Raw genomic sequence first — 24,428 nt, forward strand, 5'->3', positions numbered from 1 at the left:
TGTAATGGAGGACATTGATTATTGGACCAAGCATGCTTTGATATGCAAATTTCTTGGAATCCAGATTTCCCTATCCGCTCTTGAGGCATGGATCCGTCGCTCTTGGCAGGTGGAAGGCGATATGGAGATTATGTTGGCAAGGAATAGTTATTTTTTTGTTGTATTCTCTTTCATGTCTGATCGTGATCGTGTTTTTGAAGGAGGCCCTTATTTCTACAACAATGCGGGGTTATTTGTCAAACCTTGGCATTCAGGTTTTAATTCTGCTGAGGATCTCCCTTCAACAGTGCCAGTTTGGGTTCGCTTGCCTTGTCTTCCCTTGGAATTTTGGCGTGAAGACATCCTTCGACAAATTGCTGCTTTGTTGGGGAAGCCAGCTGCGATCGCACATCAAACCCTCGATAAAAAGGTTATTTCTTTTGCTAGAATTTGTGTTGAAATTAATTTGAATAACCCATTACCAGATTCTTTGGAAATTTGTCTGGGGGATTCTTCTTGGGTGCAGTAGTTAGATTATGAATCCCTCCCTTTCCGTTGCCAGATTTGTCATGAGTATGGTCATTTACTGCGGCAGTGCCCCCGTAACTCGAGTTTCAAAGGAGTGGATCGGTCTACAGCTGGAAATGCTGGTGGTTTGGCAGATACTACAGGGAAAGGACAATCTCAAATGGTGAATACTACCAAGGGGATGAATCCACAAGATGCTACAGGTAAGGGTAAGGCTCCAATGCAGGATAAGGATGGATTTACCCCTGTTCGTCCTCGAGCTAAGGGACGTGGTCAAAAGAGGCCTTTGAAAGAAAGATTATCTGATTCAGGTTTTAACCGTTTTGAGGTGCTGGATAGTATGGTTCTAGAGGAGGGTATTCCTCATCCTATCTCTTCTGATCCAGCTTGCCTAGATGAGAGATCTGTTCCTAATGATGCTTGTGGGGCATCTCAAGTTCTAGTATATCAGAATTGTGAGGTTCCTGTAGCTCCTATGACAGCGGCTCTAGTGACTCCTGCAGTGTTGGAAGATGATGATGTTGTTTTGGTTGACTTGGTTAAAGATGTGCTACCATCAGGTAAGGGCAAGGGATCTCCTCTCCCCTTGGGGTTGCTGCCTCGACCCTTTAAGCGGGCTTCTTCTTCTCCCCCTCTAAGGAGTGGGCGCAAAATAGACCAAGAGAAGATTAAACTCACAGGAGATATATTGATTGAGTCTGGTTCAATGAAACCTTTGGATTCTCATTTTCCCAAATCTACCCAATGATGATTATTCTCTCATGGAATGTAAGGGGGTTGAATAGCATCCCTAGACAAAAGGCTATTCATAACTTGGTGGTTGATCATAGTCCTAATGTTTTTTGTATCCAAGAGACTAAGCTCTCTGTGGAGTCTATGGTCCAACATGCCTCTAGTATTTGGTCTCGTGGCCAATGCCAATGTGTTGGGGCAACAGGTAGTGCTGGTGGTTTAGCTATATTTTAGGATCCTCAAAAAATTTCTCCTCTTGGTTGGATGTCTTCTCGCTCAGCTCTCTCTATGGTAGCTTCTGCTCTAGACTCAGGAGAGGTAATCATGGTTACTAATGTGTATGCACCTGTTGATCTTGTGGGAAAGGAGAAACTTTGGGAACATATTCAATATGTTAGAAATTGTCATCCTTATCATCCTTGGGTGTTAGCAGGGGACTTCAATTCAGTTTTAAGTCTGGAAGAGAAGCATGGTGGTTTGGCTAGATTGGGGCCTTCTTCTGCTCTTCTTTGGCAACACATATCTCTTTTGCATCTCTCTGATGTTAAGCCTTCTAATGGCCTCTATACCTGGAATAATCGCAGGACTGTTGTTGCTGCTATCTCAGAACGCCTGGATAGATTTCTTGTTTCTTGCTTCTGGCTTAGTGGCACCCTTACTATCTCTTCATAAATCCTTGATTGGAGGGGTTCAGATCATTGGCCAATCAAATTTTCTACTATAGGGGCTTATGTTCCGAAGCATCCTCCTTTTAAGTTCCAGTTGATGTGGCTTCGTGACTCCTCTCTTCATGATTTTGTTTTTTGTTGGTGGAAAGATGGTGCCCCTGCATATGGTACTGCAATGTTCTCATTTTCTAAAAGGCTTCAATATGTTAAAAGGCAGCTCAAGATATGGAATAGGGAATGCTTTGGGAATCTTTACTTTATGAAGAGGCTTGCTCAAGAAAATCTTGATGTCATCACAAGGGAGATTAGAGATCGAGGTTTCTCGGAGGATCTTGGCCAGGCTGAATCCCTTGCTTCTAGAGCTCTAGAAGAATGGGAACTTCGAGAGGAAATTTTTTGGAAGCAAAAGGCTCGGGTTGATTGGCTCCAGGAAGGTGATCGAAACACTGCCTTTTTCCATAAAACAGTGCAATCTCGCCGGAATCAGAGCACTATCTCTTCTTTGGTTAATTCTCAAGGTATCCAACTGAATTCCTTGCCAGCTTTGTTCCAGGAGGCTATTTCGTACTTCTCTACCCTCTTCTCTGAGGACTCTCCTCCTGTTGATAATGAAGAAAATATTATTTTGTCCTGTATTCCTTCCCTTATCACTCAGGAAATGAATGATTATCTCATGCGTCCTATCTCTTTGGAAGAGCTGGAGGCGGTGGTCTTTGGCATGCCTAAGGGGAAGGCTCCTGGTCCTGATGGTTTTCTAGTTGAATTCTTTCAGGAATTTTGGGACATCATTAAGTTGGAGGTGGTTAAAGAATCCTATGCTAGCAAGCAGATGCTTCGAGCTTTGAACTCTACATTCTTGACTTTTATTCCTAAGAGAGAGGGTGCTAATCAATTGGAGTTTTTTAGACCAATTGCCTTATGTAATGTGGTCTACAAAGTTATTACTAAGCTGATTGCTGAGAGACTAAAAAGGTGGCTTCCCATTATTATCTCAGAAGAACAAGGTGGTTTTGTTGCTGGAAGACAAATTTTGGATGGGGTGGTTATTGCTACTAAAGCTATTCACTCTATGGCTACTTCAAGGGAGAGAGCCATGTTTGTTAAGCTGGATATGGCTAAGGCCTACGATAGAGTTAAATGGAGCTTCCTAAGGAGTATTCTTCTTTCTTTTGGATTTAGCTCTGACTGGGTGAGTTGGATTATGAGTTGCGTTACTTCTGCCTCTTTTTCTATTCTTATTAATGGTCAACCTTCAAAACTATTTGGTGCTTCTAGAGGCCTCCACCAGGGTGACCCTCTCTCCCCATATCTATTCATCATCATGGCTGAAGGCTTGGGCAGATTCATTAAGCATCAGGTGTCCCAGAATTCTATTCAAGGCTGGCGGTGGGGTAATGGCTTACCTTCTCTTTCCCATCTTCAATTTGTTGATGATTCTGCTCTTGCCGGTCTTGCTAGGATCAAGGAAGCTGAAGCCTTTCGACATGCTTTGGACTTTATTTGGCAGCTTCAGGCCAGAAAGTTAATGAGCACAAATCTTTCATTTACTTTTTTAACACTCCTGATTCTATTCAGCACAGGATTGTTGGTATCCTATGGTTTCAGATAGGTTCACTTCCTTTGACTTATCTTGGCATTCCTATTGCTGTTTCCAAGCAACCACGTCTCTTCTGGCAAAATTTGATTACCAAGCTTCAGGATAAGGTAAATCATTGGACTCATAGATGGCTTTCTATTGCTGCCCGGGTTACTCTTCTTCAAGCTATTATCCAAGCTCTTCCTACTTATAGAAGCATGGTTCATGCTACACCTATTTACTTTCTCAAGGAGTTTGATGCTCTTTCTCGACAATTCCTTTGGAGTGGTAATTTGTGTAGTACTAAATGAAGCTTGGTTAATTGGGAAACTATTTGTAGGCCTAAAAAGGAGGGTGGTCTTGGTCTTCGTTCTTCTCTATTGAGTAGACAAGCTTTGGCTCCTAAACTTTATTGGTGATGGTGCTCTGGACAGCATCAACTTTGGGCTCGTATTATCACTCATAAATATTTTCATGGTGCTGATCCTTGCTCTATTTCTGCACTTCCTCTTGAAGGTCGTGGCTCAATGGTTTGGCATACTTTGAAGACAGGTGCGATGTTGGTGAAGAGGGGTCTGTTCTGGATATGTAAAGGAGGTTCTCAGGCTTTGTTTTGGTCTGATGCTTGGGATGGATTCCCTTCCATTTTATCCATATACCCTCATCTTCAGCCTCTTTGTGACTCTTTTCTTGCCGCTGGATGGGATAAAGTGGCTCATTACAAGACTCCTTATCAATTGGGACCTGTTGTTGGTTATAGATGGAAGCATTCCTCTGATTGGCCTCCTGGAGGTACAGACGTGGATCGTCAGGAGCTTTCTCAAATTTTGGCCTCTAGAGAGTGTTCCTCTTTGCTTGGTCCAGATGTATTGGCTTGGGGCGGTACCTTATCTGGTAAATATCATGTCTCTGCTAGGTATCAGGAGATAACTAGACAATTATTTGGGGATGCTGAGGTCCCTTGGTGGAAGCAAGTCTGGAATAAAGTCTCTTGGTCCAAGTGCAATTTTTTCATGTGGCTAGTGGCTCACAACCGTTGTCTTACCTGGGATAATCTTTGTAAACGTGGATTTCAGGGCCCCTCTTATTGTGTTTTGTGTGGTAATGGAGAGGAGTCTATCTCCCATCTGTTCTTCCATTGCTCCTATTCTACTTAGATATGGCACCTTTGGTGGAGCACTTGGGGTTGCTCTTGTCGGTATGCTTCCTCTTTGCCTGAGTTCTGGGCTCGCTTGGGTAGTGCTCCCTCCAAGTCTTCTTCTATCCATGCTGCTTGGATTGCTGGCCCATCTTTCATGCTTTGGCATATCTGGTTGGAGAGGAATCGTCGCATATTCCAAGATGTTCGGCTTGGTGTTTTGCATCTTTGGTGGAAAATATCACATTCTCTCCAAGAAACTATTCTTATGAAGTGTGAGCTTGATGGGGGTATGGATCCAATTGATCTTGCTATCTGTAATCGCCTCAATTTTTATCTACAGGATGGGGTTGCGGCTCATAGGTTTCCTTCTATGTCCAGGCAGCTTCACCATCAGAGGAAGGGTCGGGTTAACTGGGATGGGCACTGGACTCCTCCTCCCTATGGAGTTTTGAAAATTAACACTGATGGTTCTTCTCGTGGGAATCCTGGTCTGGCTGGTATTGGTGGAGTGGCTCGTTGTAGTTCTGGGAATGTTAAATTTTTCTTCTCAATTCATAAGGGTGATTATACTAACAATCTCATGGAAGCTCAGGCTATTTTATATGCTGTGGAACAGTGTTGCTTGTGGGGATGGAGTAAGATTATTTGTGAGTCTGATTCCCAGGTGGTGGTGAACATGCTTTCTTCGCAAGAGCTTGAGGATGTTAGTTGGCAGCTGGCCACTGTTGTTAAGCAGATTCTTTTCTTCTCTTCCTCTTTTCAGTTCATTAGGTTCAAGTATATTCCGCGAGAATGGAATAGACCTGCTGATTGTTTAGCCAAATGGGCTTCTAGTCATGATCCGGGTTGGAATATTAGGGATAGGGGGCAACTGTCCTTCAAGATGGTGCAAGAATTTGAGGATCTTGTTGCTCAGGATCGAGCTCCTTGTTGAGCTCTCCTTTTTGTATTCCTTTCTATCTTAATAAATTTTTACCCCTCTTTTTGCAATATTCCTCCCAATGTTGACGAAATATATAAATAATTTGTATTTTAAAAATATATTAATGAATTCAATAATATATTTTGAAGAGACACTTTTCATTTAAAACACCTTTCATTTAATATAAAATTAGTACTATTTTGACAGCTATATTCTATAATATATTTGTTTCTAGATGTGATTGTGTAGAGATTTTTACCATCAACATTTCGAATCACACTATGTGATCCATCATCATGATGAAAAGAGAGCAAGAAATGCAAAACAAAATTCTATTTGCACAACACAATAGAATTACGACACAATGAAGTTAATTTACCGAGGCATGACAGACATGGGGACATATGGGAATGGACATCCGACCCATGTCTAAACAACTGTCTGGATAGCCGTTGCCCTACAATTCCATTGAAAGCATTTTCTGGATGTTCCCGAGGCGAGGAAGTGGATGGGATTTCCATCAAAGGAAAAGAACTAAATCAAACACTAAACTGACACAATATCCCCTAGCCTTGAATTAGAAGTGAAGAGAGGCAAGGAGTGCAGGGGACAAGCGAATGGAAAGAGGAAAGCAATGCATCGTCTGCTGTGAAATGAAAATGATAATTGCCAAGGACAAAGATAAAGTGAAACGTGTCATTGGAATATTGAGTGTCTAAAAGTAATCAGAAACTTTCATCGACGTTCCCCGCAGTGGGGCAGAAATGGACGATATGCCTGCCTTTCACATGGATTATTTGTTGGGGAAGTGGAAAACATATTCCAAGTTTCACATGGATGAATAATGTTCACAAGTCAAAACGTGTGGTCAAATTTTTTTAGTTCTTAATATCCACTTTATAAAAAGTTTGGAAAGCCGAAAAAGAATTTGTGGTTACGATCAAAAGATATAACATAAAATCATAATAGATAGGGAAACAAGTCACTTGTCGTCTATATCTGTAGAAAAACATGCCAAAACAAATCACAATGAACACTAATAGTTGTTCCTTTTGTTCATTTTTTAGTTTTCGTAGTCACTGAGTGGTCCACTTGTGCAAAAAGTACTATTTTTTAGTTCATAGTATCCACTTTATAAAGTTTGGAAAGTCGAAAAAGAATTTGTGGTTACGATCAAAAGATATAACATAAAATCATAATAGATAGGGAAATGTACCGTGGAAGCGAGTCATATGTTGTTTATATATGTAGACAAACATTCTAAAACAATTCACAATGAATACTAATAGTCATTCGCTTTTGTTCATTTTTAAGTTTTCTTAGTTTCTAATTGATCCATTTGTGCAAAAAGTACTATTTTTGGGTGAACGACTATTGAGGGGTCTATGTAGAGAATTTTGGGCAAACATTTTAAAATGACACTTTTAGACCACCTCACACTCTATGACTTCTACAAAGATCTTCGTAAATGTGGGAAAGTTGGAAGGTAAGCTTTACGTTCTTCACTCGCCCATGGAGGTTTGTCAAAAAAATCAACAAATTTTGACATGTAGATTAGGAACTATAGCTGCATGAAGTTAGCCTAGGAAACTACTAGATCGTTTCCCCTACATTGCATCAAATCTCTATTTATAATTGTTACATGTTCCCATTAGTTTTGAATTGGTAGGCAATATACACAACCTCTAAAACTGGTGTATAATTTGGGAACTTCTTGATGGGAAATGTCTAAATCTTCAACTAAAATGTAAATCTTACCAAGGTTTTATTTTATGATTTAGCCAATTCTCTTCTTGATGATTCTACTTTGAGAGTCACCATAATACTTATTGTATTCAATCGATATACAATGAATAGAAATATTTATTTATTTAAAATAATAAATATTCCATTATCATAATACACAAGTTTATAGATAATTATTTGTACTCTCTAATTTTTTTAATATTTAATATAATTAACATTGGATAAAAGCATATAAATAATCCCCCCTTTGGTTGCTATTTTTCTTATCTTCTACACTAAGAAGGATTCCTTACTTGTCATTAAATAAAGATTCTTAGATTATTAAAAAATATAGTCTTTAACATAACATTATTTATAACAAGAGCTTTGGTTGAGTTGCAATCCCCGCCTCCAAGGGTTAGAAAATAGCTAAAATGGATAGAAGTTTTTATTTGGAAAATTAAATTATTGATCTTCTTGAACAAACAAGGAAAAAGTATCACGAGTCTACATTTCACCCAGTAAGATTAGAAATAAATTTATTTTATTAAATTATAAAAATCTTAATGTATATTCATATTATATAAATGAAAATCAATTCAAAATTAAGATTCAACAATTTCATTTCTAAAATGCTATAATTATTCTCCAAACATCTAGAATGAGAAAAAAATCAGTCTCTTACTTTATGAATGTTGAATTTTATTTTATTGATTTTATAATATTAAAATAACAAAACAAATAAAATTAATATTCCTTTATTTAAAAAGATAACTTATTAATAAATAAAATTTTAAAAATTATTATCTTTTGTTCTATCCCTAATCGTTGAAAAATGCATTGTCAATAGACTGGCTAAATTTAATTAATAGTTGACAAATATTTCCCTCTAAGTAACACTCGCCCATATCAAAGACTTTTATGGTTTTATAATCATCACAATTTATGCAAGTTACTTTTTGCTTTTATTAGATCTTAAATTTTGTATAATAATGAGTTCAAATGTGAAAACAATTTTTTTTTTTTGATAATTCATTTTCAATAGTGAAATAATGCATGCTAAACACTTTCTTATAGAGATTCAAAGTATGAACCACTATAAAATCAACATATGTGAGGTAGGTGTAGAAAACTGGAGCTTAAGTATACAAGATTGTTCCTTCTTTGTTTAGAATTTTACTTATCCATATTGTGGAAGAGAAAATTTAACTTTGAGAATGTTGCGATTCCTATATTTGAATGGTGATAGCTATCTATTTCTCCAACTACTTTGTGCAGATCAAAAGCGTACTTCATTTTGAACTAGTTTTTCATGATGAACCAATCCTCCTCTTTTACATTGCACAGTCCTCTAAATAATTTTTTTACTTTCCTCTCTCCCTCATAAATAATGAAGCTAGATGAATCACTAATCCATTGTAAGACTCCATGTTTCTCCTTTTTATTGCAATCCGCAAACATCAATATATTGGAGGGATTCTACCCTTGTATATTAGACATTATGACCTTGATGAAGTGTCCACTCTCCTCCTTATCTTGGATCTTATGTCATCATCTGACTATCCTCTATCATTATATGACTACGCATCTCTTCATTACATCCTAGATGTAAGATAGCCAACAATCATCTGGAATTGCTTTCCCAATACTCTGTCTCTAAACTTCTCTCTATAAATTAGGTACAACTTTCGTACATCATTGACTTAGACTCTGCGCACTTAACCACATCATTAGGACACTGTGTTGAAAATATCCATAATTGCGCATGACCAAACAATCAAACTGTTGTCTCTACCATCAAGATCTCTGTCTGCTACTCTGCCAATCTTTATAGAAATTGTGCTATGTTGACATCGACAAACACAGTCACAAATGCAACATATCAACACTCTCCAATGCTCAGGATACTCCCCCAAAGTAGTATCATCAACATTCATGCTAACACATACATGGTTCACTTAAATTTGATCAGGAGGAGTATATTATGGAAAACTTAAATTTCTACTTGAGTACCCATATAAGCCTCTAGGCATCAAGTATCTTTCTTATCTTCTCCTATAAAATGTGACATCCTTGTACATGAAATTTAGTTTTTGATGAATGTAATTTAATAATAGTTGATTCCTATTTTCAAGGTTTTTGAATTCACAATAATTCACAATAAATTGATGCATTAATTACAATGTTTTTGTTCACCTCCCTTGCAACATGATTACACCAAGTGGGTGCTTTGCAACTCAAAAGAGGATATGCATGTCTATGAGTGATTGTAAGTTTTTATAATGGTTTTCAGCATGATCTGATTTGTTACAAATTTTTTATATTCTTATGCTTTCTGGAATGTTGCTAATTTATTTGGAAATTTTATTATTGTCTTTACTTGTGTATTGTCCAGTTCATCCAAAAACGTGGAATCCCATGTGGTCTGTCTTAAGGTATATATGAATTTTGATTCAATATTATTAAATGATTATGTTCACATGAATTTTGTATGTGTTTGATTTGGGGAATCAAGTATAGTTCATTCATGTGCCAATACTGTGATTAACTTATTATTGTTTATTATGAACACATGGGTGTAGAATTCTAACATGACTTCTTTCCTTCATGGTAAGTTTTAACTTGGTTTTTTGATTTGCATGGTATTTCTGCTCCTACTTTGGAGTTTGTAGACATGTGCTTAAATATTGTGAATCCTTAATATTGTTCTGAGTGTATTGAGAAAATATAATCTTCTGAAAATGGATGTCAACACCAATATTGTGAACATAGAATGCTTTCTAGTCCAAATTGTTTACTAGAAACACGAGCTTTCATCCTGAGGGTCACTTGCTCTTTATTCTTAACATCCATCTTTTCTGAACTTGGTTCTACTAATTCATCTAAAAGCTCAATTTCCTAAACAAACGAAAAAATTTATTACCAACAAAAAATACTAAAAAACAAAGTAAATAGGTATTATTAAAGTTTTTGACAAAAAGAAAATTCAAAGAAGTAAAATATCTTGGGGTTTTATTTGTTATCTGATTGCATGCAAGAAAAATATTTGCCTTGCTTATGGCTTTTGTGTAGCCACTGATTCTCACTAAGATGCATTCCCATTCTAATGAGCTCTTTAGCTCCTTGAAGAAGCTCTCCTGCAAATGATATTGTCAAATTGGCACCATCTCCAATCTCTTCATTTTGCCAGTTTATTCCATGTACAAAGTACAAACCCCATATTTTGATGGTTGTAATTTTGCCTTCTTTTGATTATTTTGGGGTTAATTTCCATTTTGTCATGCATATTTTGAAATTGGTTAATGTTGTGGCTACCAAGGTTGAACGAGATGTTGATTCACCAATATATGTATTGGAAGATGAGATGAATATTTTTCCTTTTTTATTTTATTTTTCTTATTTTAGAAGAATTGTCATAGTTTCTACATGGTATAAATGTGTTTTTCAAGCTTAGGGTGCTTTGGTGAAATCGCAAGAGAGTTGCCAATAGTTGGTGGATCAGCCAATGCACATGTGATATACTTAAATTATGCCTTGATTTTTTATTCACTAAGTTGTTACTACAACTATCTACTATGTACTATTTTAGAGGAATAAAGTGAATGACTTGATGATGTGTTAAGGTTACTTGTGAGTTTGAGGTTACATCTCCTCAAGAAATGACTACTTGAGGCAATGCAATTCTCTTTCAGTTAGATTCATTTAATCAAGCAATAATTTTCTTTTATTGTTTTTTGTGGAATAACTATTATGCTTAATCTTCTTAAGTGATATAATCTAGTAATGAAGTTAGTAGTTAGAATTAGAGGTTAACTGTTGGGCAGTCATTTGTCATTATTAAGCCTGATAATCTACAAATACTTATCCCCTGACACAAATGAATGTTGGAAATGGATTGAATGCATGTGCCTTAAGTTTGAGGAAATAAGGAAAGATGACATGGTGACTGCTGCCAACTCTGATTATTGGATTGAAGATGATTCCAGAAAAAGTGAGATTTAAATCCTTGATATGGAGCCCCCTATGGATGCCACTGGACTTAACTCTTTCTTGGACACATTGGGTACTTCCAGAAGCTTATTAAGAACTTTGCATAAAAATTCTATTGGTTGGATAAGTTGACTCGAAACGTCAAGCCATACGCATGGGAGATTGCATAAGGAGAGGCCTTCGAGGAGCTCAAACAAGGCTAGTGTGTACACCCATTTTGGCATATCTGAATTGAGACAACACATTTGGAAACTTACAAGTTCATCATGGCTCACAGTATCTAGGACTCTTGTTGGCACACATTTGACAAGATAAAATAGAATAATTTTTTAAGGCAAAGTTAAACCATTTTTACGCAAAATCGGTGAGGAGAAGTTTTTGCAAAATCTATGTTTAATTTTAGATTGCATCAATTTATAAATCACATAAATGACTTAGTGAAAATAAAAATAAAAATTAGTGAATAGCTTTTGAAAAAAAAATCATATACATTTAGTTTCTATCAATATTTTGGATCATACTCTTTGTCATCCCTCGTTACAAAAGAAAATTAAGATTGGAGATATAGCTTAAAAATCTCATCCTAAAGATATCTTGATGATAAATCTAAGGAATACAAATTTAAATCTAGTTTGAATAGGTTCTTTATATACCAATTTTAAATATGTAAAAAAAAGACATGCAAAATTAAAATTGCATTGCTCCATATGTATCATGTTTCATGTAAGAGTTGCTTGCGATTTATAAATTTTACAAATTTTATCCAATAGAAACTAATTTAAGATGTAAATTGATAACAATATCCAAACAATAATTTCCTACCTAAGTTAACTAATATTATTTTGCATTCAATTATAATTTAAGATTAATCAAATATATAATAATTTGTACCATAACTAATATAGTCTACATCCATTACAATATACAATGCTCCTGAATTTATGTTTGTTAATGGAAAATAGTACTAACATTAATTCAATCAATAGGCTTATTTTAGCTAGACTTGCCGCCAGAATGTTATGACACTCCAGTGGTGTCAGATGCCTGAAAAGACAAATTTGATGCCTGAAAAAAGTGTTGCTAATAGTTTAATTCAATGTTTATTTGGTTGGATCCATCCTCCACAAAGCATCTCCATGTTTGATGTAATTCTTTGTTTAAAATGAGCACACAAATCACAAGATTTTTGCTGATTTGATTTTGATAAAGAATAATTCAAGATTCGTATGAGTTGGCGCAATATGTTATGCCAACATGGCTTATGGGATTAACCATCATTATTCTTGGATTTTTAAATTATTAATGGCTTTTGGGATTAATGCAGAGGTAAAACTGGCTGCCAAGTTTAAGAAGAAAACTCAACCAAACTATTAAATAAGCTTTCATCTGCCAATCACACACCTGGTTTGTTAGATTACTTTTTAACATCTTGATAAAAACAATCAACAATGGATTCACCATTGGAAAATAGAATGACATATAATAAGAATAGAGTACCAAAAATTAAAGAATCAAGCTTAGCTTACTTTAGAAATTAGAGAAACCTTATGTGCTTATGCACAAATTTTTACTACATTAGTTATTGATGCATATGGGTATGTGTAGGATCATGGTCAACCAAACTATGGCCTTAAGTGGCAGTGAAAAACCAACAAATCAAGGTTATGTCAACTTGAAACATAATTTTAAAGTGGTTCTGCACTTCATATCAAAAAGTTGTAAGAAAATAATCTATAGGAAATTGAATGTAGTTTCTAAACTACTAGGCCTTATCTAGAGAAAAAAATATTTGATTGGTCAAAAGTTTGGATTTTAATGCAGTACCACGAAAATTTCAGGGTGAAAATTAAAAGTAGGTGTATGTTTGACCACCTTAATCAAAATCAAATGATAATATTTTTTTAATATAATTATAGATATAAAAAGTAGACCATGCTTGGATGTGACACATATTTTTTGGTATTATTATTCCAAATAAATAATTAAATATGAATATTCTACTATAACTTTTCCAAAATAAAAAAACTCTCGTGTCTGACCACCTTAACTAATTGAAAACTTTACCAAATTTTAAAAAAATTCCCTTATACCAGGCAAAGCATAGAATGTGACCAACTTATGGATTTCAAAAATGTTATACCATTTGAAAGTTATAGCTATTTTTCAATCTGTATGTCAATCAACATGTTACAATCATCTTCATTAAAAATTAACTAATAAATACTTATCAAACTCAGAATTTGACAGCAATTATATTGATGGAATCTTGAGAGTGTTATAAAAAAACCCTTTTCATTTCATTGAATTTTGATGAAAATAATATTGTCAAATGGCTACTCGAAGTCTAAATGTCAGTGAAACCTTTCTCAAACACATTTTTTGAGTTGACCAAACAGGTTTGGTAAATACCAAGCCTAATCGGGTACTTGATTTCAAATTGGGTATCTGATTATAGATTGGATATTCGATATGAAATCGGGTACCTGAAAACTCCTAATTTTCCAATTTTCAAAATTTAAAAGGGAAACTAGCCACATTGGAAATTTTGGAGGGAAACGACCCATATTAGAGGGAAACATAAATTTGCGAAGTGTGGGCATTATTATTATTACATACGATTATGATTATTTTTTATTAACTATTATTATATATGATTATGATTATGATTATTATTATTATTATTACATATGATTATGATTGTTATTATTAACTATTATTATTATATATGATTATGATTATGACTATGATTATTATTATTATATATAGTAATATATATGGTTATTATTATTATTAAATATAATATTATCATGAAATGCATCGAAAGGGGTCATAGGTTCGATGCATTGGAACCAACCAAATGGGTCCCTAGGGGTCCTAGGGCCTCTAGGGACATATGTTGTCATGAAATGCGTCGAAAGGGGTCATAGGTTAACCTATGACCCCTTTTGATATATTGGAACCAACCAAATCCGTTCGTAGGGGTCCTAGGTCCCCTAGGAACATATGTTGTCATGAAATGTGTCAAAAGGGGTCATAGGTTACCCTATGGCCCCTTTTGACGCATTTCATGACAACATATGTCCCTAGACCAATTTGGTTGGTTCAAATGCATCGAAAGGGGTCATAAGTTAACCTATGACCCCTTCTGATGCATTCAAACCAACCAAATCGGTTCCTAGGGGTCCTACAGTCCCTAGAGACATATGTTATCATGAAATGTGTTAAAAGGGGTCATAGGTTAACCTATGACACCTTTTGAAGCATTTGAACCAACCAAATCTGTCCCTAGGGCCCCTAGGGACATATGTTGTCATGAAATGTGTCGAAAGAGGTCATAGGTTAACCTATGACCCCTTTCAACGCATTGGAACCAACCAAACCGGCCCCTAGGGGCCCTAGGGCCCCTAGGGACATATGTTTTCATGAAATGTGTCGAAAGGGGTTGACCCCTTTTGACACATTGGAACCAACCAAACTGGTCCCTATGGGCCTTAGGGCCCCTGGGGACATATGTTGTCATGAAATGTGTTAAAAGGGGTCATAGGTTAACCTATGACCCCTTTTGATGCATTGGAAGGAACCAAATGGGTCCCTAGGGGTCCTAGGGCCCCTAGGGACATATGTTGTTATGAAATGCATCAAAAGGGGTCATAGGTTAACCTATGACCCCTTTCGAAGCATTGGAACCAACCAAATTGGTCCTTAGGGGTCCTAGGGCCCCTAGGGACATATGTTGTCATGAAATGCATTGAAAGGGGTCATAGGTTAACCTATGACCCCTTTCGAAGCATTGGAACCAACCAAATCGGTCCTTAGGGGTCCTAGGGCCCCTAGGGACATATGTTGTCATGAAATGCGTCGAAAGGGGTCATAGGTTAACCTATGGGCCCTTTCAATTCATTTGAACCAACCAAATCGGTCCCTAGGGGCCCTAGGGCCCTTAGGGACATCATAGGTTAACCTATGACCCCTTTTGACACATTGGAACCAACCAAATGGGTCCCTAGGGACATATGTTGTCATGAAATGCATCGAAAGGGGTCATAGGTTAACCTATGACCCCTTTCGACGCATTGGAACTAACCAAATTGCTCCCTAGGGGTCCTAGGGCCCCTAGGGACATATGTTGTCATGAAATATGTCGATAGGGGTCATTTGTTAACCTATGACCCCTTTCGACGCATTAGAACCAACCAAATCTGTCCCTAGGGGCCCTAGGGCACCTAGGGACCTATGTTGTTATGAAATGCATTGAAAGGGGTCATAGGTTAACATATGACCCCTTTTGACACATTCAAACCAACCAAATTGGTCCCTAGGGCCCCTAGGGACATATGTTGTCATGAAATGTGTTGAAAAAGGTCATAGGTTAACCTATGACCGCTTTCGATGCAACCAAATGGGTCCCTTGGGGTTCTAGGGCCCCTAGAGACATATGTTGTCATGAAATGCGTCAAAAGGGGTCATAAGTTAACCTATGACCCCTTTCGATGCATTTGAACCAACCAAATGGGTCCCTAGGGGTCCTAGGGCCCCTAGGAACATATATTATCATGAAATTGGTCAAAAGGGGTCATAAGTTAACCTATGACCCCTTTCGATGCATTGGAACCAACCAAATCGGTCCCTAGGGTTCCTAGGTCCCTTAGGGACATATGTTGTCATGAAATGCATCAAAAGGGGTCAAAGGTTAACCTATGACCCCTTTTGACGCATTGGAGCCAACCAAATCGGTCCCTAGGGCCCCTAGGGACATATGTTGTCATGAAATGTGTTGAAAGGGGTCATAGGTTAACCTATAACCCCTTTCGACGCTTTCAAACCAACAAAATGGGTCTCTAGGGGTCCTAGGGCCCCTAGGGACATATGTTGTCATGAAATGCATCAAAAGGGGTCATAGGTTAACCTATGACCCCTTTCAACGCATTTGAACCAACAAAATTGATCCCTAGGGGTCTTAGGTCCCTTAGGGACATATGTTGTCATGAAATACGTCGAAAGGGATCATAGGTTATGTTGTCATGAAATGTGTTGAAAGGGGTCATAGGTTAACCTATGATCCCTTTCGATGCATTCGAACCGACCAAATCGGTCCGTAGGGGCCCTAGGGCCTCTCGGGACATATGTTGTCATGAAATGTATTGAAAAGGGTCATAGATTAACCTATGACTCCTTTTTAACGCATTGGTACCAATCAAATTAGTCCCTGGGGGCCCTAGGGCCGCTAGGGACATATGTTGTCATGAAATGTGTTGAAAGGGCCTATGACCCCTTTTGGCACATTCGAACCAACCAAATGGTTCCCTAGGGGTCTTAGGGCCCCTAGGGACATATGTTGTCATGAAATGCGTCGAAAGGGGTCATAAGTTAACCTATGACCCCTTTTGACACATTTGAACAACCCAAATGGGTCCCTAGGGGTCCTAGGGCCACTAGGGACATATGTTGTCATGAAATGCATCGAAAGGGGTCATAGGTTAACCTATGATCTCTTTCAACACAGTAGAACCGACCAAATCCATCCCTAGGGGTCCTAGGACCCCTAGGGCACCTAGGGACATATATTTTCATGAAATTACTATAATATATTTAATAATAATAGTAAAAATCATAATAATATAATATAATAATCATATATATATATATATATATATATATATATATATAATATTTATAGGTCATAATAATAATAACAACAATAATAATATATATTACTATATTATATATAATAATTATAGTAAAAATCATAATAAAATAATATCATAATCATAGTATAATAATATTATATAATAATCATATATATTAATCATATATAATAATGAAATTTGTTCACATTGCCCACAAAATTTGTTCACTTCCCTCCAAAATTTGGGCATCGATTTCGGGTACCCGATCTCATATCGGGTATCTGATATGGGATCAGATACCTGATATGAGATCGAGTACCTAAAATACTAGCATGCTTTTCCCAACATATTCCCTATCACTGCAGACCCAACAATAAAATTTTTTGTGGGCCATTTTCATGGATTTGGATAAAACTAATTTTTTGGGGCCCATATGATCAAAAAAGGTTCTATAATATATGATTAGGTGTTCGATATTATTTTCTGAATGGGGAGCAGTAGGCATCGAATGGCCAAATGCAAAAGGAAGGTATCGAATGAAGACATTGCAACATATAGGGAAAGGGACAAACTAAATCACCGAAGGAAGAGACAAGGTATGTTAAATATGAGTCAAGTTGACGATGTATTGATCGAAGGTGAAATCATAGAGTTAGATAATGAATATGTGTAGTTGGGGAATGAAAATGTACCAATTGATAATGATAATGCCAAAATTGAAAATTTAGAGAATGGAAATTTGGAGAATGAAATGCTACCAGGTCATAATGTAAATTGCATGATTGACTATGTCAAAAATGACAATGCACAGGAACATTACATATCTCCTAATTATAATTGACATGAAGGTTCTAGAACACGAAAAGGGATAATTTAAATTGATGAAACAATTATTACCAATTTGGAAGGGAAAAAGAAAGAAAGAACCATTTGGTTATGGGCTTCAAGACTATATAAGATGTTTTTTTGACAACAAGACAATGGTGGAGCAATGTCAACTTTTTATGCACTTATTAAAGATGCAAATGATGAGACCTATGCTTTCCAAATTGAAGATTCATGTCAATAAAAAATTGAAAAGAAATACCATTATTGTGAAGAATCTTTTCAGTGCTCTCAATAGCATTGGGGAAAATAGCAGGAAGAAGGATAAGAGAGCTGCTCAAAGGGTTATTATAGCCTCTTTGGTAAGTCATCATTTGAGAAAGGGTAGATTTATGAGACAAACTTGTATTGACTTGAACCTAAATTGTACTACTTTGAGAAGAGCACTTAGTAGACAAGAGAGAATTGATGATTCTTTTCAAAATGAAACATGGACTTTTGGTGGGAGACTTCCACATTTTGATAAGAAGCTATTTGATGATGTGAAGGAAGAAATTACACAATTTTGGCACTTTAGCTCAAGAGTATCACCCAATGCTAAAGATGTGTTAAAGTTGAGAATTGGCATAAGAGATCGCACACCATATCCTAAACATTATTTGGAGGTAAGTCAAACTATGTTGTTCAAACAATTTAGAGAGAGTCATCCAAGATTTCATATATCACAAAGGGCTTTTGAATCTTTGAAGCCATTTTATTGTGTGCCACTTAAAATTTGAAATACATGTTGTTGCAAATATCATGTTGAGTTTTCTATGTACCATGAACTAGTATGCTCCATCTGTTCTACTTCGCATAGTAAAGAAATGTTGGAGAAATGTGGTGCTAGTGGTCTTCCAAAATCATCAAGAGACTTGCTAGATCAATTTTTATGTCATAGAGTTGATGGTTGTTTTTTTTATAGAAATTCTTGCTTAAGTAAGAAGTGTTCAAAATGTGGTGGCTTATCCAAGTTTGACACATGTTTCCATGAGGGGTGCGAACAAGATCTTGGGAAGACAATAGTAAAAAAAATGGTATATGAAATGGTGAAATACACATTGAAGAGTGGGGGTGAGGGCTCTAGATGTGAATTGGTTGCAAAAGAAATTAGTGTGGCTAGTTTTATTACAGATTTCAAGACAAATCTTTTCTACAAGTATGCAAGACATAATCATAGGTCTCAGTGGTTGGATCAACAATTTAGACAATGGTTAGAGACTTTTCGCATTGGCACTATCATCTCAGTTGTTGACTTTGTTGAGAACTACACATTGCAGCCTCAAAATGAGACACAGTCTCAGTATTACAACTCCATTCAGATTGCTATTTTTGTCCACATAACATATAGACATGCCCCTGATAGTGTGGAAGATAATCAACAGATTATTAGAGAGTACCATTTTTATATGAGTGATGATAGATCTCACTCTCACGAGTTTGTGCAACATTGTTTCGAGAATTATTTTGATTTCTTATAGGAGCATGCAATTGTTATAGATAGACATATCATCTAGTCAGATAATTGTATAGGTCAATTCAAGAATGCTCGCATGTTTTATTGGTTGTGTAGGATGCACATAGAGAGGGGGGTGCCTCATATTTGGAGTTTTTTTGAGTCCAACCATGGGAAAGGGAAAAATGATGGAGTAGGGGCATGTGTGAAGAGAGCTCTAGTTAAGGAGCAATTGAAGATTTCAGGAGCAAAGCTTCTTGATGCTCGTAGCATTGTTGATTGGTGTAGTTCAACATTATCACAAGGGGGACTCTTGATTTAGTAGTATGTAGGTTCTTTTGGTTGGTTGAGGAAGGGTCCATAGGTGATAGATCAGATTGTGCTATAGTGAGAGACTCATAAAAAATGCATTCATTATGGAGCTCTGATTCTAGTACATGGACCATTTGGACACGATAGCTAGCTTTCTTTTGTCCTAGTTATTTTCAGTGTGATTGGGATCACTGTGAGTCAAGTGAGCGGGTGGACACATGGGCTCCACATTATCCTACTCCATTTTCTATCATACCCTCTATCATAAATGATGACATATAAAGTTCACTTGAGCATAACCATCTATCAAATCTTCTTCAGCCAGGACATGTCTTTGCATTGGTTGCACCACAGTGGAATGGTGAGAAATTAGATTAGTGGTTGTCGCTAGAACATGGCTACAGACATACATGCTTAGAAGGAATGGAATTCTTGCATTCAAAGACTATCAGAAGCACAAAAAAATTCTCATATATTCACATCTTATTATAGCAACAAATGTAAAGTTTTTAAAGCATCAAGGAAGACCAAAAGTAAAATAAAATTTTACTATTACTAATGCTGATCATGAAGCCCTATTAGAGACCCTAAAACAAAGAGAGGACCCTACTGGAACACTCGACTAGGTATATCTACTTCTTCTGTTATTTTGTTCATAATGATTCGGTGAACCGATGATTATCTTGTTTAATACAATAAGTTACTAATATTTTTTATGATATTGGAATGTAGGTACATCATGAAGAGTAGCCATGCATGAAGATAAAAAACTAAATACAGAGCTGAATAAAGAAAAATCTATTCTATTTTTGACACTACGATTTTTGACACTACTATTTTTAACATTACGATTTTTGGTATTGTGTATTGATGTAATAATGATGAAACACTTGAGATATTATAAATGTAAACTTGTTGATTTAATGTAAGAAACAAAGATGATTTTACTTAATGCAATTTATGTGGAGGGATCTAAAAAATGATGATTTTAATACATACTAACACCAAACTTGCACTGTGCCCAATGCAAAAAACTTGAGAGAGGTAAAAAATGATGTTTTTACTTAAATTTAACCATAGTGACACCCTTATTCCAGCCGAAGAGAGCCTCCATCGTCTGCAGCCACCCCGTACTGAAGAGTCTCCAAGGTGCTCTAAGTGTGTGTCAAGGTTGATCTTCCAAGGGTCTTAACTCAGAGCTCATGGGGGCTATCAATGAAATGTTGAATTCTACAAGATGATCATGTTAAGGCCTACAATTCCCTATCTCATTTTTGAGAGATCACATTCCATTTGGATTCAACAATGATCTTGCTCGATGCCAAAACTCGCAGTGTGCCTCAGTTCATAGGTGCATCACAGTGTAACTTTGAAACCGTTGATCTTGGCATCGAATCGTCAGCACCATTAGCTCTAGATGGGCGGGTGAACCCTAGTGAAACCCTTGTTCTAGCCACGAAGAGCCTCCATCGTCTGTGGCCACCCCATACTAAAGAGTCTCCAAGGTGCTTTAAGTGCGTCTCGAGGTTGATCTTCTAAGGGTCATAACTCAAAGCTCATGAGGGATATTGATGAAATGTCAATTGCTACATGAAAGTCATGTCGAGGCCTAAAATAACCTATCTTATTTTTGAGAGATCACATTTCATTTGGATTCGGCACAACAATCTCGCTCGATGCCAAAACTTGCAATATGCCTCAGTTGATAGGTGCATCACAACATAACTTTGAAATTGCTAATCTTGGCATAAAATCATCAGTGCCATTAGCCCCAGATGGGCAGGTGAACCCTAGTGACACCCTTTTCCTAGCCTTTGTGACCACCCTGTATCGAAGAGTCTCCAAAGTACTCTAAGTGCATCTTGAGGTCAATCTTCTAAGGGTTGTAACTCAGAGCTCGTGAGGGCTATTAATGAAACATCAAATTCTACATGATGATCATACCAAGGCCTAAAATAACCTATCTCTTTTTTGAGGGATCACATTCTATTTGGATTCGACACAACAATCTCGCTCAATGCCAAAACTCGCAATATGCTTTAGTTCATAGGTGCATCACAACATAACTTTAAAACCGTTGATCTTGGCATCGAATCGTCAGTGCCATTAGCTCCAAATGGGTGGGTAAACCCTAGTGATACCCTTTTTTTGGCTACAAAGAGCCTCCATCGTTTGTGGCCACCCTGTATCGAAGAGTCTCCAAGATGCTCTAAGTGTGTGTCAAGGTTGATCTTCTGAGGGTCGTAACTTGGAACTCGTAAGGGCTATCGATGAAATGTTGAATGCTACATGATGGTCATGCCAAGGCCTAAAACAATCTATCTCATTTTTGAGAGATCACATTTTGTTTGGATTTGGCACAACGATCTCGCTCGATGTCAAAACTCATAGTGTGCCTCAATTCATAGGTGCATCACAACGTAACTTTGAAACCTTTGATCTTGGCATCGAATCATTAGTGCCATTACCTCTGGATTGGCGGGTGAACCCTAATGACACCCTTGTTCTAGCTATAGAGAGCGTCCATCGTCTGTAGCCACCCTGTACCGAAGAGTCTCCAAGGTGCTCTAAGTGCGTGTTGAGGTTGATCTTTCAAGGGTCATAACTTAGAGCTCGTGACGGCTATTGATGAAATGTCAAATGCTACATGACGGTCATGGCAAGGCCTAAAATAACTTATCTCATTTTTGAGAGATCACATTCCATTTGGATTCAACACAACAATCTTGCTTGATGCCAAAACTTGTAGTGTGCCTCAGTTCATAGGTGCATCATAGTGTAACTTTCAAATCGCTAATCTTGGCATTGAATTGTGAATGTCATTAGCTCTATATGGGTGGGTGAACCCTAGTGACACCAATTTTCTAGTTGTAGAGAGCCACCCCATACTAAAGAGTCTTCAAGGTGCTCTGAGTGTATGTCGAGGTTGATCTTTTGAGGGTCGTAACTCAGAGTTCATGGGGGTTATCAATGAAATGTTGAATGCTACAAGATGACTATGCCAAGGTCTAAAATAACCTATCTCATTTTTGAGAGATCACATTCCATTTGGATTCAGCACAATGATCTTGCTCGATGCCAAAACTCACAATGTACCTCAGTTCATAGGTACATCATAGTGTAAATTTTAAACCACTAATATTGGCATCGAATCATCAATGCCATTAGCTTTGGATGGGTAGCTAAACCCCAGTGACACCCTTGTTTTGGTTGCAAAGAGCCTCCATCATTCGCGGCCACCCCGTACCGAAGAGTCTCCAACGTGCTCTAAGTGCGTGTCAAGGTCAATCTTTCGAGGGTCTTAACTTAGAGCTTGTGGGGGCTATCGATGAAACATTGAATGCTATAGGATGGTCATGTTGGGGCTTAAAATAACCTATCTCATTTTCAAGAGATCACATTCTGTTTGGATTCGGCACAATGATCTCGCTCAATGCCAAAACTCGCAGTGTGCTTCAGTTCATAGGTGCATCAAAGCATAACTTTGAAACTGCTGATCTTGGCATCGAATCATTAGTGCCATTAGCTCTGAATGGGTGGGTGAAGCCTAGTGACACCCTTTTTCTAGCTACTGAGATCCTCCATTGTTTGCGGCCACCCCCTACCAAAGAGTCTCCAAGGTGCTCTAAGTGCGTGTCGAGGTCAATCTTCTGAGGGTTGTAACTCGAAGCTCGTGAGACCTATCGATGAAACATTGAATGCTACATGATGGTCATGCTGAGGCCTAAAAAAACTATCTCATTTTTGAGAGATCACATTCTATTTGGATTCAGCACAACGATCTCACTCAATGCCAAAACTTGCAATGTGCCTTAGTTCATAGGTGCATCACATCGTAACTTTGAAACCACTGATCTTGGCATCGAATCGTCAATGCCATTAGCTCTGGATGGGTGGGTGAACCCTAGTGAAACCCTTGTTCTGGCTACAGAGAGCCTACATTGTTCACGACCAACCTGTATTGAAGAGTCTCTAAGGTGCTCTAAGTGTGTGTCAAGGTCAATCTTTTGAGGGTCGTAACTTGGAGCTCGTGGGGGATATTGATGAAATGTCAAAGGCTACAGGACGGTCATGCCGAGGCCTAAAATAATCTATCTCATTTTTGAGAGATCAATTTTTTTTTGGATTCGACACAACGATCTCGCTCGATGCCAAAACTTGCAGTGTGCCTCAGTTCATAGGTGCATCACAACATAACTTTGAAACTGTTGATCTTGGCATCGAATCGCCAGCACCATTAGCTCAAGATGGGTGGGTGAACCTTACTGACACCCTTGTTTTGGCCACAGAGAGCCTCCATCGTTTACGGCCACCTCGTATCGAAGAGTCTCCAATGTGCTCTAAGTGCGTGTCGAGGTCGATCTTCTAAGGGTTGTAACTCGGAGCTCATGGGGGCTATCGATAAAATGCCAAATTCTATAGGATGGTCATGCTGATGCTTAAAATAAACTATCTCATTTTTGAGAGATCGCATTCCATTTGGATTCAGCATAATGATCTCGCTTGATGCCAAAACTCGTAGTGTGCCTTAGTTCATAGGTGCATCACATCGTAACTTTGAAACCACTGATATCAGCATTGAATCATTAGTGCCATTAGCTCTAGATGGGTAGGTGAACCCTACTGACACCCTTGTTTCAGTCATGGAGAGCCTCCATCGTTCACGGCCACCCTGGTGCAGGAGCACCTAGGTAGTCTAGTTTATACCTAGTGCTTCTTTCTTGTCATTTTGGTTTGTAGTTATGCTAGCCACATGAATAGTGGTTTAATAAGACCTATTAGGTCCTTAGGTAAGGTTAACTTAGTTGCTAAGTTAACTTTTGCTCCTAGGTTGTTGTTATGCCTATAAGTTGCTCAATAGGGGTTAGGTTGACCAAAGTGGTAGAAAAATTGACCAAGGGTCAAAAG

The sequence above is a fragment of the Cupressus sempervirens genome, chromosome 11 (genome assembly GCF_028749045.1).
Source record: "Cupressus sempervirens isolate cs-2001-9-10 chromosome 11, ASM2874904v1, whole genome shotgun sequence".
Classification (NCBI taxonomy): domain Eukaryota; kingdom Viridiplantae; phylum Streptophyta; class Pinopsida; order Cupressales; family Cupressaceae; genus Cupressus; species Cupressus sempervirens.